This window comes from Penaeus monodon, chromosome 4 (assembly GCF_015228065.2).
Source record: "Penaeus monodon isolate SGIC_2016 chromosome 4, NSTDA_Pmon_1, whole genome shotgun sequence".
Taxonomy (NCBI): domain Eukaryota; kingdom Metazoa; phylum Arthropoda; class Malacostraca; order Decapoda; family Penaeidae; genus Penaeus; species Penaeus monodon.
In genome coordinates this window covers 55,850,812-55,863,325 of record NC_051389.1, presented here as the reverse complement: position 1 = coordinate 55,863,325, position 12,514 = coordinate 55,850,812, and the positions used below count along the sequence as shown (strand labels likewise).

The 12,514-nt window shown below is 41.7% G+C and overlaps 1 long non-coding RNA gene across 1 annotated transcript; it reads right to left on the bottom strand.

The window, feature by feature from the left end:
• Positions 1-426: 426 nt before the first annotated feature.
• On the bottom strand, positions 427-12,077 carry LOC119572373. Its single transcript, XR_005228712.1, has 3 exons — positions 10,726-12,077; positions 10,379-10,485; positions 427-688 (listed from the first exon to the last, which is right to left on the bottom strand). It is a non-coding gene; the product is annotated as an uncharacterized LOC119572373 (long non-coding RNA).
• Between the last annotated feature and the right edge of the window lie 437 nt (positions 12,078-12,514).

Here is a 12,514-nt window from a genome sequence, read left to right as displayed (position 1 = left end):
ACACTGATGTATACCGGACTCCACGTGTACACATGCCCAGTAACAGTGGAGAACACCGTTTGTGATTTCAGGATCCGGCTGTCTCCAGATTCTATCAAGCACTGATCTCTGCATAGCATGGAAACAAGTTGTCTAGACTATCTGGCACTTAGTTGCATCTGCTAATCCAGATATGATAACTCAAGCCTGTGCATTCGGCACTCGATTACTAGGACGTGATCAGTGTACACTGTAAACGCTGCATATAAGGATCAAATGCCCTCACTCCTTCAACGACGGCCAGAGCTTCAGCATCTGTTGCATAGTAACGCGTTTCTGCCCCACGTTTCCAAAAGAACCCAGTAGCACCAAGAAAGCGGCGCACACTTTTTGCATTTCGTGGAGGTGTCATATCTACAATGCTACGCAATCTTCTCAGGGTCTGGCAAAATACCTTCAGTGGTTACTTTAAATCCAAGGAATCGAAATTCCTGCACTGCAAACTCGCACTTAGCCATATTGAACTTAAAACCAGCATTATTAAGAATTTTTAGTGTTTCCTCAAGCTGTACAAGATGAGATTTGAAGTCTGGGCTATAAACTACATCATCCAGATGAGCAAAAGTGTGCTTACCTAAAAACTGGGGAAAGTACTATATTCATGGTGCACTGGAATGTTGTTGGTGCTGTAGAAAGCCCAAACGGCATCCTGCAAAATTGAAAGAAACGGTAACCATTACTAAAAGCATTTTTGGGTTTATCTGATGGTTCCACGGCCACTGACCAGTATGCAGTCAAGAAGTGAAAATACCTGAGTGTCCGTGAGCTCATCCACGAGTTCGTCAATCTTTGGGAGAGGATATGTATCTGCAACAGTCACAGAGTTGAGATTCCTGTAATCTACACAAAAGCGTAAACTACCGTCTTTCTTTTTTACTAATACCACAGGCGAAAGCCATGGAGACGTTGATACCAGCTCAATGATGCAAGCACTTCCTTTTAACCGTTCCTGTTTCTCTGAGCTAAGATGCCCAAGAATGGTCCAGAACAATCTCCTCGCCATCTGCTTCAATTAGTGCCGATTCTGCGATGGCACTTGCTTCTAAAGCAGCATCAATTCTTCCCACAGTATCAGTGGACTTAGAAGGATAAGTCCGATATGCGAAGTTTAGCCTCGCTCGGGCTATGTCCATGAGGGGAGCCCGGCCTGTGTCGACTAATGCCGACTCGCTCACATGTGTCAGCTGGTGCTGACTCGATTGAACCTAGTCCTTACCCGCCGTGGTGACCAATCACAGCAGTAACCTCCAGGCGCCTGGGCGGAGCGCGAACCGCCGACCCCTCGGATGAGAGGCCGACACATTACCACTGTACTAGCCCGGAGGCTGTGGACTTAGAAAATTAGGTGCTTTTTTAAAAAGTGACACTCCACCGGGGAACCCCTGTGAAAGAAATTGAAGTTTGTGCATGCGCACAAAGGTTCGTGACGTCACGAAACTCTCAGCAAGCACCTCACCTCACCCTTCCTCACCTCCCCCTGTCGCTGACTCCGACCTCACTATAGATCTTGAAGCACTGAAAACATACCTTGCTGGACGACGTAACACGAAGCAAGATCAGCGATGGAAAATATGACAACACTGATTAAAACATGGATCTGGCCGTAAAGTGACTAGGTGGAGACGAAATCACGTTCCTGATACAGACACTTCGTAAAATAATGAATGAGAGATGCGCTTATACAACAAAGCCCTGGACATTCATGACCCCAGGAGAACGTAGTGCAGGAAATTCGAAGTTGAGTGAACTGCATGCGCGCATAAGTTGGAGTGAACCACAGAAGCCCACATCGTCGCCTTCTCGTCCCACGCCGAGAAAACTTTCCGACAAGACTGCTGCAGCGATATTCTAATGAAGATCTCTGGCACATAGCAAAATGACACTCCCTGAAAACAATCCTACTCAGTATCGCCGTAGGAAGACAGCTGGAAAGATTAACCAGCGGAATGACCTGAGCACCGGCCTCGCTAAGCCTCCGCGAACCGTTCCCCCTCCCCTCAGACCGCATCCATGAAGATCCCTCATCGTGTCACGATCCGATCGACAACGGCTTGCAGCATGGACCAAGGACGACGCAGGCGAGCCGTAACAACCCTAGTCGTCTGTGGTCAGTTAACGATAGATCCTCAGAGGAACTAATCGAACGCAGTGCCGATGTGAAAGTTGCAAGCATCTGGAACGGAAAAGCATTAAATTAAGTCCGCATTCCGATCATGACGCAGCATAGAGTTTGAAGCTCAATACCACCAAATACAGATGACTTCGTCGCAAGTCTCGTCCAGCGTTAAATGTGACAGGTAGGAAGCTCATTTACAGCATCTTCACCAAATGAAATCTGATCCTGGAACCACTGATAGCTGCTTCGAAACCCAAATTGACAGTAACAACATTCGAAACTAATTGCAAGCCTACTACAACTTATCCGCAAGCTGGGTAGGCTTGTAGGAAAAGACAGTGCTCGGCAGAGTAATATCGAGCACTTGCAACTCTTTAATGTTCAAAGAATCTGTGCGCGTATTCAACTCCCCGGATTTTAAACATTTCCTTGATAAAATGAAAGAAATAATAGAAGTAATTAGTGTAGAAACAAACATTGTATTATTACAGGTGATTTTAATGTAGATTTATTGAAAAATATATCAGATGCTAATGTTCAAGACTTCATAGCCCTATTCAATTAAAAATTGTGTTTTACGTCTGTAACCAAACCTACACGAGTATGTCCTATGTCACATATGGACTAACCAACTATCCAACCATGTAACAACCATCTCTGACTATTCAAACTCCCCATCTTTCAATTTCAAACCGCATAATATAAGTACAGGAGTCGCGAAAAATAAACCACATTTACGAAGGCATTGCCAGTTTAGTCCACTTAAACACTTCGATTTAGTATTTGGTTAATAACCCCAGTTATCCAGTTTACACAATTCATTGTTTGCAGAATCAATAATTTTCCTGTAAGATCAATTCAACTCAAATAAGTAAAACCCTAACAAAAAAAAATCTTATCAATGAAAACTCTCAGCCCATATGCAAAGCGGATTCGATTAATATGGAGATCAGTTCAGACGAACGCGTATATCTCCAAAGTGATCGCTCTGGACAACATAATACAGAAAATGAAGGCTAACTCAATTACTGCAGACAACACAGGAAAATCATCACATAATTCTGACAATAATAAATCTTCAGAATCAAACGATAGAAGTAGAGGAAGGTCAGTCTCGAGATTCTACTCAAATTCCTCACTCTATCAATAAGTATTTCGTTAATGTTGCAAATAACTTAATTAACAATGTCCCTCATCCATCCCATAGTTTCATGAATTTCATGGGCCCTTCGCACAAACCCTAAACCCCGTAACCGAATCCGAACTCTCTGAAGTAGTAAATCAACTGAACAACTCTGCCCCGGTTATGATGGCATCACAGCACCAATAATCAAATCCACTTTGCCTGCCATTTCCCGTCCCCTGATCCACTTATGCAACACTTCACTTACTACGGGTATACACACCCAGGTTACTCCAGTTCACAATTCAGGTTGCAAAACCAATATTTTTAACTACAGACCAGTATCAGGTCTGCCCGTAATAAGTAAAATTCTGGAAAAAAAATCATTTTATATCAGATTGGAAAACTCTCATATGCAACAGCATTCTGTCGGATTGCTAATTTGGATTTACGAGGAATAAATGAACAGAAATGGCTGTTATGTCATTTACAAACCATATCTACAGAAATCAATTTGTTCCACATAATGGATCCAATTCAGATTGCCTTCCATTATCTCATGGTGTACTGCAAGGGTCACTGTTAGGGCCTCTTCTTTTCCTGATCTCTATCAATGATTTGGTGAAAACATCCTCGTATCTGGAATTCATCTTATATGCTGATGGCAGCAACCTCTATGTTTTGGGTCAAGATATTAATCAACTCATTAGTAACATCAATAGAGAACTCAACACCATCAGTAATTGGATTTCTTCAAACAAACTGACGCTAAACGATGTTAAATCCCATTATGTTATATTTAATCATGATAAGAAACTTCCCCCTACACTTCTGCCGGTAATATTAGAACATAAACCCTTGTCAAGGAATCATATGACCATACCAATGAGGTATTTTCTACACAAACTATTGAAGCTGAGAGATATAAATACCTACTTTTGTGCTCTCTTCATTTTTAAATGTATCAATATCTACGAAAATAACTTATTCTGGTTCAGAAATGATTTAAGATATCCTCTGCGATCAAACTCATTATTAAAGCACCTAACTGAGTCTCCTCTCCGCAGCCGCCCAACAGTTCAGCAAACCATGGCATCTCAAGGTCCCGCAGAGTCGGAGGGAAATCTGACTATCCCCCCCCCCCACGGGTCGCAGGGGGCCAGCCAGGGAGCTTCCCCGGTGTTTCCTCGGGCAGCTAGCCCGAGCTCTCATCCCCAGAGTGTAAGGGGACCCTTGGCCCAGGGTTTCGTGCCCCCTTACGAGGGTAATGGGACCTCCGCCCTAGGATACGGGCCCCTTGGCAGCGAGGGTCAAAGCTGCTCCCCCGCCCATGACGATGGGCACCCCCACGGCAGCCAGGGTCAAGGCTACCCCCCTGCCCAGAGCAAAGGACGACTCAGAAACCCGGACAATCAAAGCAGCCCGATCAGAAATAACAACGAAACCAGCAAATACAGTGATAACAGTGAGGACAACGTTGAAACAAATCTCATAAAAGGAAACAGTGAATACAGTGCAGACAGAAAGGCAATGTATCATTTAGACAGCATAACCATAGTGCTGAACACAATCCTATGCTTTATTGCCACAAAAAAGCCCGGGCTTGGATGGTTTTGTGTGATCAAATCAGGAAACTGTACAGCCCGGACGAGATCGACAACGTCTACAATATCATTCTAGAAGGACAAGAAATATAACCAAAGACATTAAAAGGATGACAAACTTCATAGTGCATACCTTGATCGATCACTGCTTAAAAAAGGACAACATAGTGTCTGCTACAACAACGACAGACACTCCCGCCACTGATTGGTTCCCACCTTCCAAGAAAACAGGTATTTCTGCACCTTTTGTGAAAATCTTTCAAAAATCAAAACACAAAGATACACAAACACAACACTAACCCTCCTTCATCAATCAAGAACAGTAATCTGCACTAAACAGTTTGATTAGCCAAGGTGTGATGCCTTCTCTGCCGCAGGAATGTGGAAAGGAAGCATTAGTCACAACATTCTCTACCCCATCCCATCACGCAACATCCGACCTCCCAACCCCTGTCCACGATCAATCTGCCTACCAATCCTTCCTATTCGCATCCCCTCCCCGTCAGAATGTCCTCTACGCCACAAAATGAATCTACACAAAATCACACTCCTACACCTTCCACAGCAGTACCCACGAACAACACCTCTCCCAGCTCCCCTTCACCACCATCACCCTCTCCCGACACTCCGTCCCCTCTACCCTCTCCCTCTCTACTCACTCCTACCCAGCACACTCACGACCTTGCTGAGGTGCCAGCCACCCCTCGTCCGGAGCCACGCAAGCGTTTGCCCAATAACAACGCTGAGACGTCCGCAACCGGGATGAGGAACGAAGCTTCAACACAAGTAACACCTAGAAGAAGCTACGGTAGAAACAGTAAAAGGAAAAACAAACAAAGAAGAGAACAAGGGAGGAATGCCACTCGCCAAAACCCTTGCAAGGCGCCGACCGTCCTAAGGTAGTGTACATATTACAAGTTGCCATCCTGACACACACAAGGAAGATATTGAAAACTTCCTGGAAAATAAGTTCAACCCTATTTCCAATGTGAAAGCTTTTAAAACTAAAACTCTAAGGGGCAAAGATATAAATCCAGATTTTTTCCCTAGAGCCCGACGTCGTTCCCACCAATGTAAAAGTGTTCCTAAATAGAAACAAGTACAAAGGCGTTGTTTGACGTTGCAAATCCGGCGGGCAAACCACTAAACACCATCAGAATAGAACACACCAATGCACAGTCCCTCCTCGGTCATTTCGACGAAATCAAATTGATAAGTAAGGAGAGAAATATTGATATTTTGTGTGAAACATGTGCTTCACCAAGAAATATCAAGCAGTTTCATCAGCATCCCAAACTTTCATGTTTACAGATGTGATGCAGGACGTGGAGGTGGAGTCTGCATATATGTAAGCGATACCCTTAAATCAAATAAGATGTCCTCTACAATTGTAAATCATACAGCTGTAGAGGACATCTGGGTAACCGTACAAAGCAGTATGTATCCTTCCTTCCTCGTCGGCACAATCTACAGACACCCTCATGCCACCATAGAATCTTTTTATTATCTTGAAAATATTTCCAGAGAAATGTCACTAAAGAGAAAACCTCTTTTTATCTTAGGTGACTTAAATGACGATCTAAATAAACCAAATGCAAAGTTACATGGGATAATTAATAAAAATAAACCTAGAACAACTTATAAAAAAGCCTACAAGGATTACAGAAAACACCTCATCCATACTAGATGTTATAATAACAAACAGACCCGATATCATACTTCACACAGACGCTGTCCCATGCCACATTGCAGATCACGAGCTTTTAACCTTGACCATAAATGTAGAAAAACCAAAGCGAAAACCAGTCACTAAAACCTCTCGCGACTTAACACATTACAATCCTCAATTACTCTGCCAACATATTATTGCCAACGAATCGTCACTCTCAGAGATCTTAACAACAGATGACGTGGACAGACAAGTAAATATTCTAACACATGTGATAAAGAACGGTATCGATGCCTCCGCCCCTTTTAAAACAAAAACAGACGTCCTCCCGCCCCTTGGATAAGTGACGACATTAAGAGGGCCATAAATGATAGAAATAATACTCATAAAGCTCTCAAAATAAACAGATATGACACCGCCCTTCAGGCTGAATACAAACATAAGAAGAGGAATGTGAAAACACTCCTCCTTTGTGCGAAAACAAATTACTTTAAAAGTAAATTTAATGAATGTAGAAACGATTCTGCCGAAACATGGAAACTAGTAAATACACTAGTGCCTAAGAAGAAACAAAATACAGACATTTCCATAAACAACATAGAACACTTTAATAACTTCTTTGCAGAAGTCGGTAGACGCACTTATGAACAGACAATCGCCCCTACATATCAACACAACATAAACGAAACGAGGCCTACAACAAACTTTTTCAGACCGCAGCCAGTAGGAGTAGAAACAATTATCCTGACAATAAAACACTTAAGAAAGACGAATTCCGTGGGAGCGGATGGCATTGCACATAGTTTGCATACTATTTGACAGTCATTATTAAAACATCCATAGTCATCGGTGTTTATCCTTCACTCTGGAAACATGGTATCATAACACCTGTTTTCAAATCCGGTGAGAGAGACGAAATTAATAATTATCGACCATCACTACCCTACCAATAATATCCAAAGTTCTCGAGAAAATAGTTGCAAACCTATTAATATCATTTTTGGAAGAGAATAACTTTATATCTAACACGCAACACGGTTTTAGGAGTAAACTATCAACCGAAACAGCATTATTAAAATCACAAATGAATTTATAAAAATATAGACAACAACCAGATCAATTTGCTCACTCTATGTGATTTATCGAAGGCCTTTGACAGTGTCAGCCATGAATTACTTGTAAAGAAACTAACAAATCACGAAATTGATAATTTTTGGTTCAAAAGTTACCTGTCTGCGAGAACACAATCAGTCAAAATCCATGAAAAAGTATCATCAAAACCAATTTCGTTCGGTATTCCACAAGGCTCCTTCCTAAGCCTAATCTTATTTATTATATTCATTAATGATCTGTCACCAATTGCAAAAACTGTCTTCTCATTCAGTACGCCGATGACTCTCAATTCCTTCACGCTGCATCTGTTAACAACCTAAATGAATTGATAGGAAAAAACAAGCAGACCCTAACAGAAGCAAAAAAATACTTCTGTATCCATGGCCTGAACTAAATCCACAAAAAAACACAATGTATTTTTATAGGCAGCCGTCAGAACATAGAAAAAATACCACAGACACAGTTATAGACTTCCAAGGTTGCTACATCAAACCCAACACAACAGTAAAAAATCTAGGGGTACACGTAGATAGATACATGACATTTGAGACACACACTGATCACATCTACAGAAAAGTAATGGGCACTCTGATATACTTAAATCACATCAAAAATAAAATACCCACAGAAACAAGAATTGCTGTTATACAAACACTAGTACTTAGTATAATTAATTACTGTCTTAACATCTGGGGCTCCACAAACAAAACGCAAATACAAAGGACCCAAAAACTACAGAACTTCGCGGCAAGAGTTGCACTAGGAAATGTAAATAAATATGACCACATCACACCACATATAAACAAACTAAAATGGCTAAAAGTGCATCGGAAATACACCTATGACACATGTATTCTAATCCATAAAATCAACAACAACAGGTAACATAACAGGTGCCCATACAAGGCAAAATTACTCCCTATAAATCAGAAGATCGAACACAGAAACCGGGGCAAGAAATATGCAAATCCGAGGACTGGTGATCTGGAACCAACTACCAGAAAATATTAGAAATATCTCCAACCAAAAGACATTTAAAAAAAAAGTGAAAGAACATCTACTGAAATATCAATGATTATCAGGCATTCAAACATCAAGCCAAGCACGATATTTCAGTCTTTTGTGATATTAATGTTAAACAAACATTGTATAATATCTATCTATATAATAAACGTCATATATGTAAATAGAATACCCATTGTAATGGAATAAAGTGTTTGAATTTGAATTTGAACTATAGGCTCAAACCAATCAAAAACATTATTTTATATCATGGGGTAACTGTATGGAATAATCTGCCCTCACATCACAATGCTCCGTCACTGCTGTCACTCAAAAAATTGTTGAAGACCCACCTATTACACATGTCAGAGTGAATGCTAATGTTTAGGACAAGTGTAAAAAGTAGTTTGAATAAGTATATATACAGGTACATAACAGCGGGTATTCATGCATCTGTACGAATGTTTACATAAATGTACAATGTATCTATGTAATACATTTATAAATATATGTGTATGTGTACATGCAAATGCACGTAAGGTTAATATAAGCATATTTGTGTGTGTGTGTGTGTGTGTGTGTGTGTGTGTGTGTGTGTGTGTGTGTGTGTGTGTGTGTGTGTGTGTGTGTATGTGTGTGTGTATATGTGTGTATATGTGTGTGTGTGTGTGTGTGTGTGTGTGTGTGTGTGTGTGTGTGTGTGTGTGTGTGTGTGTGTGTGTGTGTGTGTGTGTGTGTGTGTGTGTGTTGCCTTGCGGACGGGGTTGAGGTTGTTGAGCTCATTAGTTTTCCCAATTGCATCATGTGGTTCTGAGTGTTGGGTGCTGAAGTTGATAGACGGGAGGGGGATCAGTGGTTTTGAAATGTGTTGTTGCAGACGAGTGCTACGTGTTGGCTGGACAGAGGGGAGAACGAATGGTGGGGTGCTGAGAAGGGTAAATTGTGGAGACCGGCTGTTGGACATCTTGAACAGGAGGAAATTAAAAGTTTATTGGTCATGTGATGAGAGGTAAGGATATTGAGAGGAACTTGCTGACAGGGATGGTGATAGGAAACAGAGGAAGAGGCAAACCGAAGACAAGACTGAGCGACATCATCAAAGATATTTGCGGGCTGTCGATGGTACAAGTGGAAAGAAAAGCGCAAGATCGAGTTGAGTGGCGAAGGATGGTGGAGAGGTCCACGGCTGCTCAAACATGAGCATACCGTTATTGATGATGATGTGTATATACACATGTTTGTGTATATATATATATGTATGTTTATGTGTGTATGTGTATATAAACTGTATATGTATGTATGTGTTTATGTATGTAGGTATGTATATGTGTGTATATATAGATATAATCTTGTGCAATATATTTTAGTGTTTATTCTTTATGAATAAAATTATTATTTTATTACAACTTAGTCTGATCTACTAGTCTGTCCTTTGTTATACATAGCATATTGTATATTTTTATCTTTTTTTACCGCTATCGTCTCCAATCCACCTGTGAGTGGAATGACCGAGTCTAAGAATTTAAATACACATTAATTCCCTTATAATAAGGTGCCTCCTTAAGAGAACTTGTGCTTTTAGGAGGCTCAGCATTCTATTTTTACTTTGTGTATGTCAAACTGTTTTTTATGTATATTGGCTAAATAAACGTTATCAATCCATTATCAATCAATCAACTATGAGGCAACAAAGAAAACAGATCATCATCTACCTGAGAATCATCAGCCAGCTGAAGACCATGCTCCCGGTCAAACTCGTCCTCTTCCCATTCAAAATCTGGCACCTTGTGATTGTCCTAATCAACAGCTGCTGCTCTTTCTGAAAATATGGCATCTTTAGTGTCGACAGCACTGAAAAGATCTACTTCCTCTTCTACACAAAAATGAGACCCATTTCGAAGTGTTACAGGTTTAGCTGTTAAATTCACAACAAAAACAGAACATCTGTCCCTTTGAGGGATCAACAGAGTACGAGGTATGTTAAGTGCAGTTGTGCAGCTATTTATCAGGACTGACTTCCCATTGAAACAAGGCGATATACTGCAAGTGACATACATACCAGTGTGGGGTGGACAAACCGTCTTGCAATATGGAGCCAAACGAACAACAGGAGGTTTTACTGTTGGTTGCAAAATGATACAAGTCCGAAAGATTCACCTTTTTCATGCTGCAAACGATAAACTACATTATCAAGATGAAGATAAGCATCCTGAGCATCAGCATCATGTAAGATCTTATAGTGTACTCTGCAAAGCAAATCCACACCAACAAGGTCACCTGGAAATGATACAGCATCAACAACAATAACCTTTCCCTGCAACTCCCCTTAGACCTCTATTCTCTCCGGGAATGTCCTTCCCGATGGCACGCCCCACATGTACGAGAAACTGGCCTCATGAACTGATCCATGCGGCGAGATGGTCGGCGTGGAAACGGCCCAAAAGGTCTGGAATAGCCATCTGATCCCTCCTCTTCGATTCCAGATCTTACTGGTCCTTCTTCCTCTGCACGGACGTCCATCCTTGCATTCCAAACCCGCTGGGTTGCATCTACTAGTTGCTTCAGTGGAGCATCTTCTGACATGGCACACATCTCCCTCAGGCAGCCTGGAAGACCTTGCAAAAATAGCCGCCTGATTAGTTCGTCTGGCTCTCCAATTGCTTCAGGGTAATCTCGGACGCCCCGATAAACTGCACCCTCTAGAGTGATGTAAAAATCCAGAGAAGCTTGACCACTAACTAGACGTCGGTCATGGAGGAGACTAAAGTAAACACTTGCAGAGCATGTTCCCCGAAATTTCTGCTGTAGTTTTGCCTTGAAATCTTCCCATGTGATACAGTCAAAAATAGGTCCTCTACAAGATACCCTGTCATTTCTTATAAAAGTGTCATCAGTGGGTGGATTTGACAGGTTCTCAATCTAGCGAATCCACCTCTCTATTTCTTGGTTGTGTCGTAGTGGTTGGGATGCTGGAGTGTTGGAACTGGCTCCTTCTCCATGCAGACAGCAACCCTAGTTGAAGACTGCTCCGCAAGTTCGCAGTGATGAGGTGAAAATGACCCAGACTGCAGGTTTGTAAACTTTGTTCGCTCACTTGGAACTGGTGTTTGCCGTGGAGTTGGTACAGGAGTTACATTTGGGATAATAGACCGAAGAGCTTCTCTTAGGGAACGGTTTGCCTCTGCCACAACAGCTCTGTCCTGTTCTGCTTGGATAACGAGAGCAGTCCTTGCTTCAAGAAGTGTTGCACGGTCTCTTTCTACTTCCCTCTGGGCACTATGCTCCTTCATCTGGCGCAATACTTTGTCCCGAAGCTGGCGATGTGTTTGGACTGCGTTCCCAGTTCAGCATTTCTTCGTTTTTCCTACGTTCTTCTTCCAACTTGACATCTAACACTTTTGCTTCACTTCTAGCGTACCTCTCTTCCCACTGGTCTGCTAGTTCATCGTAAGCACTTATCTCAGGCTCAAGTAACCCTTCAAGCTGCATCAGGGCCGGCTTTTCTAGGGAGAACTATTTTCAATAGGTCTCACTTAAAAGTTATCACTTTTCACCATTGTTCTACACACGTTCAGTGTCTGTTCACACTGGGGTTGCACTGTATGGAGCACTACACACTGTACATATCACACTATACCCAATAAGACACTATGTACAATACTGTTGCAACACCTACAAATAAAAAATAAATACATAAGCCCAACCATCACCAAAAATCGGTCAAGTACAGGCACATAAAATGAGAAAACACTAATACAAAATAGATACACAGAAATACAATAAACATACATCGGTAAACAAGATATACACCAGAAATATAGAATTTTGGCCGGCGTGAGTCCGTCAGA